We start from the raw sequence: 5,810 nt of genomic DNA, 5'->3' as shown, positions 1-5,810 counted from the left end.
CCTTTGGCGATCCGTCGCGGAGACAAGGAGTTGGTTTTTCCAAACTGTTTCCTTAAAATACATACACGTCAAGGGATAATTTGTTAGAGTAAGCGTAGTATTAAACAGTAGGTCCCATTGTTTGTAGTATTTTAGCCTTTCGAGGTCCCGTGGAAGTAGCTAAGTGAACACTGAATCATGGTTTCAGGCACTGCCCAATGACAAAATCCCCAGCTTGTGGTCAAAAGCAAGGGCAGCTTCTGTTTTCCTTAAATATGTTTCTTGCATATGTGAATAGATCTCTTAGGCATAGAAAGAAGCCTACCCCTTAACACAGTTTTCAGGAGGACTGCATAGATGATTTTCTTGGAATGTTCTTAGAAGACATTTGGTTCTAAATATTTTAAAGCTAATTCAGTATCTTCAGATCTTTGCCCTAATGTAAGTAGGCTATCCATATGTCTTAATTATTAAAATTTTTTTTTGAAATCAAATAATCAAAATTTTAAGTTTCATCAGAATTTTCACCACAAAGGGAATCTTTTTTGGGAAGGGGTGATGCAGTTTTACTTGAAGAGCAAAGAATTTCCTTTGTCATTGCAGGAGTTGTCTAGCTTGATAATAACATTGGAATGATCTCATATTTTCATATATTTTATATTTCATAATAAGCTATTACATATAAATTTCCAGTTTACTCTTAACACATCTGGTTTGCATCATTATGAATTGAGAAAATCTGAAACATTCAGTTGATGGGAGGAGTAGTGCTTAAACAAGTTCAATTAAAGTCTAGGACTTCACCTACATCAAACATCTGAAGAGTCTGATAATTAAGGACTTGAAACATAAGAACTTTTTCTGTAATTGCTTAGTCAATAAAGTATTATGTAATGTTGGCTGAAGAGACAGATTCGAAAATATATAGACAAGGTAGAACTAAGACCAATAATGATAATAGCTAACATTTATTGAGTATGTAGTAGAAGCCGGGGGCTGTTCTATACACGTTTTAAGGTATTAACTCATTTACTCTTCACAACAACCCAATTAGGTGATTGTTCCTTTTTTTTTTTTTTTTCCAGACGTGGTCAAGGAGCTTCAAATTCATTATTGTCTCATTCTTGGTCCAGTTACATACAGAAATGACCCCTAGAGTTACAAGACCAGGATATAGGGTCGGGCCCCAGGGATGGTAAGAGGGAGAGGCTGGCAGTGCTGGAGCTATTCCTGCTTAGGGGTTCACGCCCTCTCAGGGTGGGAGTTGGCACAGATGCCGGTGCCAGATTTCTTCTGCTCGCTTTGGGTACTCAGCTGCCTTCTTCACACCCTCCCTGCCGGCAGGTGATGGGTCACCGGGAACCCCCTGCAGCAGGATGTGCACGCCTTCCCCCTAGCCCTGCAGGGCTGCAGGGTAGGCACCCGCTTTCTCATCCCGCAGAGCCTGGGTGATGAGCTCTTGGCTTGGCTCAGATAGGCAGGGGCGGGTCGTTCTTCCTCCTTCTCTTCCTTCTCCTGCCCTCAGGGCTCCCAGGGCTCCTGGTCCAACCTTTCAGACTCTACCTCCTTGGCTGCCAGCTCACCCATGTGGGTTGGACTGGGGCCCGCATCTTCTTCCCTGGAGAACGGGTCGAAGAGGGCAAGCTCAGCCTCTGTGAGGGGGCCTCGGGCAGGGGAACTGGATGCCTCCTTGGTGCTCCCACAGTTAAAGAGGAGATCCACGGCCTCCTGAGCAGGGCTGGATGGTGGGGGATCCGCTGGCACCTCCAGTTCCTCAAGGCCTCTCCTCTCTGCAGGGAGCGGCTGGAGCAACCAGGGCTCCTCAGGGGGCGGTGTGGGAATCAGAGGGGGTGGCAGAACGTGCGAGTCCCCGGAAGAACTCCTTGAGCTGGGGGCTATTGTTGAGCGCAGGGATGTGCACAGTCAAGCGAAGCAAGTCCTCAGCCCCCTTCCGACGCTCCTTGATCACCGAGGCCTCGAACCTGCCGAACACCTGGGCCGTGGGGAAGGCAGGAAACTCCTCCATGCGGAGGAAAAGGTTGCGGTGGGTGTAGGCCAAGTCTCCATGCAGCTTGCGGAAGTCGCTGTACCGCTTCCAGACCACCACCTCTTTGACATCCTCTGGGTCCCTCTTTGAGATGAACTGCGCGGTCACTTTATATTCGGTGTAGCCCTTGGGGTGGGTCCGGGGATCGGAGACTGTGTAGTGCCGCAGAAAGTTGTCCTTCGCCTGGCGAGACATGGCTACCGAGCTGGAGCGAGGCTGACCGCCGGCCTCTGCCTCCTCCACGCCGCCCCCGCCCCTCCGGGTCCGTCTGCTCCAGCCACCGCCTCAGCCTGGCTGGCGCCCTTCCCGAGACCAAGGGAGCAGTAGCAAGTGACCTGTTTGTTCTTATTTTACCGAAACAGAAATTGAGCCGATTGATAATAACTTGCCCAAGTTCCCAAACCCAGAGCTTAGGTTAGGTGCAATGCTGGTTGTGGGAACTGCAACCCGTGTGGGTCTAGATGGTGTATGTGTATGTGTGTGCACACGCACTTGCAAACTTATATTAGAACACTATTGTGAATAAGATTATAGTAATACATTGGGTAAGTAGGTAGAGCCTTATCATTAAAAAGGAACTCTGTGTGTTACCTGGAGCTCAAGTAAAATCATCACTGGAAGCAGGGACAAGAATTTCAATTGATAACCCAAATTTGCAGCCTCAGTTGCTGTAAGAGGTCTAAGAGAGCAATTCTGTTCCCATTGGTTGCATGAGTTAATTTGCATTGCAGTTAGGTTGGCCAGAAGCATGTGATGAGACGGGAAGCTCTGGTTGTAGGTCAGAGTGTCCACCCTCGACCCTTCATATTCCTCCATTTTTCAGTATACATGGGCTGCCCTGGGAAGACTGCAGCTGAGGCAGGGCCTGAGTAAGCTGACAGCTGAGGGGCCATTTGCTGATCTTGCACCTGCCCTTGAGCAGGGTAGCAAGTCCTTTCTTGAAAAAGGATCTGAGAGGCATTATTATTAGAGAGAATTAGGAACCTAACTGCAATGCAAATATATATATTTAAAGTCTGCAGACTTGAAAATCTGGAACTGAAGTTCAAGTGAGAAGTCAGCTATGTAAGTGTTTTATTTTGAGAATCATTGAACATGGAGGGGATAGAGAAAGTCCTAGAAGTGAATAAAAGCAATAAACAATAAACATTGATAATTGGCATGATTAGTTTACCATCCATGTCTTGAAGAGCAAAGGTTACACAGTGTGTAACCTTAACATAAAGGTGGTAAATTAGTACAGTTTTCATTATTTTTGTGACAGTTTTCCTTATTTTGGTATTGTGTATTTTGCCAAGTTTTAAGATGTATGAAACACTTAAGTGTTTTGTGACCACGTGTATGAGATTGAATTATTGGTATTAGATTTACAAGAGTTACATAAGTGCTTATAAAAATTTCATTGGCTGAATGCTGGATATATTTCTTTTAAAAATTTTTTTATTTTTTAAATTTGTGGGGTTTTTAAAATGTTTATTTATTTTGAGAGAGAGAATGTGCAAGTGGGGGAAGGACAGAGAGAGAGGGAGAGAGAGAATCCCAAGCAGGATCTGCACTATAAGGGTGGAGCCATATGCAGGGCTTGAACACACGAACTGTGAGATCCTGACCTGGGCTGAAGCCAAGAGTCAGAAGCTGAACTGACTGAACCACTCAGAAGCCCCAATAAAACAGCTAAAAAATGCTGACTGCTTGAATATGCAAATTAAGTTAACTGTTTAGGAGGCATGGAGTCTGTTAAGCTTGTGAATTAATTAAATCATAGAGCATAAGTAAAAGTGATTGCCCATATTTTTATGCTAAGATTAGGAGATTATAAATAGACTAGAAACATTTATAAATTGAGCTTGAAGGTCTAAGAAATATGAGTTTGCAATTTTAACATATTTTGCCTATTGGTAAACTAATCATGCCAATTATCAATGTTTATTGTTTATTGCTTTTATTCACTTCTAGGACTTTCTCTATCCCCTCCATGTTCAATGATTCTCAAAATAAAACACTTACATAGCTGACTTCTCACTTGAACTTCAGTTCCAGATTTTCAAGTCTGCAGACTTTAAATATATATATTTGCATTGCAGTTAGGTTCCTAATTCTCTCTAATAATACCTGTACTTTCCTAACAACCTCATTTATGCTAAAGATTTTATTATTCTTTTAATATTCCAAGCAAACTTGGAGTCAATAGTCAGTTTTGACTAACCTTCATATTCCATATATAAAGGCATCAAGTTGTTAATTTTTTCAAATGTTGCTTAGGTTCATGCTCTTCCCTCTATGGCTCTTGCATATTCTCTAGACCAGTCTCAAGAAATGTTTCTTCTAAATTATTGCTACAGTCTTCCAGTCTCTTTCCATTTAATTAGCTTTGTATACCATTCTTCCATATTTTCGTATCTTCAGTGACTCACTAATTCTTTTAAGTTATGGTGTAGAATCATAAAGCTTTAAAGTGAAGGAAAATCTTTAGAAAATATTACAATGCAATCAATCCCCTTTCCCTTAGTTTTATAAAAGAAAAGAATCAATCCCAGATCTATCACATGATTTTGATGTCACATACCCCACAGGTATGAGGCATGCCTTAGAATTCCTTTTTATCTCCCATTTTACTGGACATGAAACTGTTCATTTGGCAGATACACGAAATATTGGTTGATATGTAAATTTAGCCATTTTTAATTTTCTGTTAAAAATTCTCTTTCTATTGCAATGATAGAAATCTAACCCATAAGCAAAAAGTTAACTTTTTGGCTCACATTACTAAAAAGTACATTGGCACAGATATGGATGGGTTCAGTGGCTCAAATGATGTTGTCAGGGCTCTATTTGACTCTGTCTTAATAGGCCTTCTCTGAATGGCAGTGTAATTAATTGCCTCTGGTATCCCTAAACTTGTGATAAAAGAGAGCATCTTCCCTAATAGCATTGGGAGAAAGGTTTCCAGAAAAATCTTTCATTCTGTTTGGGTTATGCCCTTCCCTTCAAGGGAAGGAGTACTTAGGTGGTCAACTTGGGACACATATCTCCTTGTCTTTCAAGAACATACCTTTACTCTGATTCACAACCAGAATCTCAAGGAATGATTGAGAGGCAGTCCCTAGAAGGAAGAGATTCTGGAAAAGTAGATACTCATTAAATTTACTCTCTGTCCCTCATACCTGATCAGCTGCCAACAAGTTCTCCACTGTTATATCTCTTTGTCCAAACTTTTCTGTCCAATTCCATTGCCATCAGTTTAGTCCAGGATCATATTATTAATCTCCTAACTAATCTCCTGGTTACCATCAATCTCTTATCAAATTTATCTTGCATACAGGTAAGCACTACACACACTAAAGTCATTCTCTTACTCAAAGCTATTCCCCATTGCTGATGTGATAAACTCCTTGGCTTGGCATTCAAGGTTCTCACTAAAATTGTTTCAATTTTTTATCTTTTAAGAAATTTTACAGCTAGGTAGGAAGCGAGGCAAGTAAGGACTGGATTGTCTGGAGCTCCCTCTCTTTAGTCAGTGATCATGTAATACTTATGTTAGTTGTTCTGGCTTAAAGGCCCAAGTTTGTGTTGTTCACTTTGTTATTTTATTTAAAATTTTTTTATTATTATTAAAATATTTTTTAACATTTAATTTTCAGGGGGAGAGAAACAGAGCCTGAGTGGGGGAGGAGCAGAGAGAGAGGGGGACACAGAATCCAAAGCAGGCTCCAGGCTCTGAGCTCTCAGCACAGAGCCTGAAAGGGGGCCTGAACTCACGAACCATGAGATCATGACCTGAGCT

The 5,810-nt window shown here is 41.9% G+C and overlaps 1 pseudogene; it reads right to left on the bottom strand.

Annotated features, from left to right (window-relative positions):
* Nucleotides 1–1,231: 1,231 nt before the first annotated feature.
* LOC115272110 lies at nucleotides 1,232–2,221 on the bottom strand (annotated as a pseudogene).
* Between the last annotated feature and the right edge of the window lie 3,589 nt (nucleotides 2,222–5,810).

Source organism: Suricata suricatta, chromosome 11 (assembly GCF_006229205.1).
Source record: "Suricata suricatta isolate VVHF042 chromosome 11, meerkat_22Aug2017_6uvM2_HiC, whole genome shotgun sequence".
NCBI lineage: Eukaryota > Metazoa > Chordata > Mammalia > Carnivora > Herpestidae > Suricata > Suricata suricatta.
This window is presented reverse-complemented; position numbering and strand designations above follow the sequence as displayed.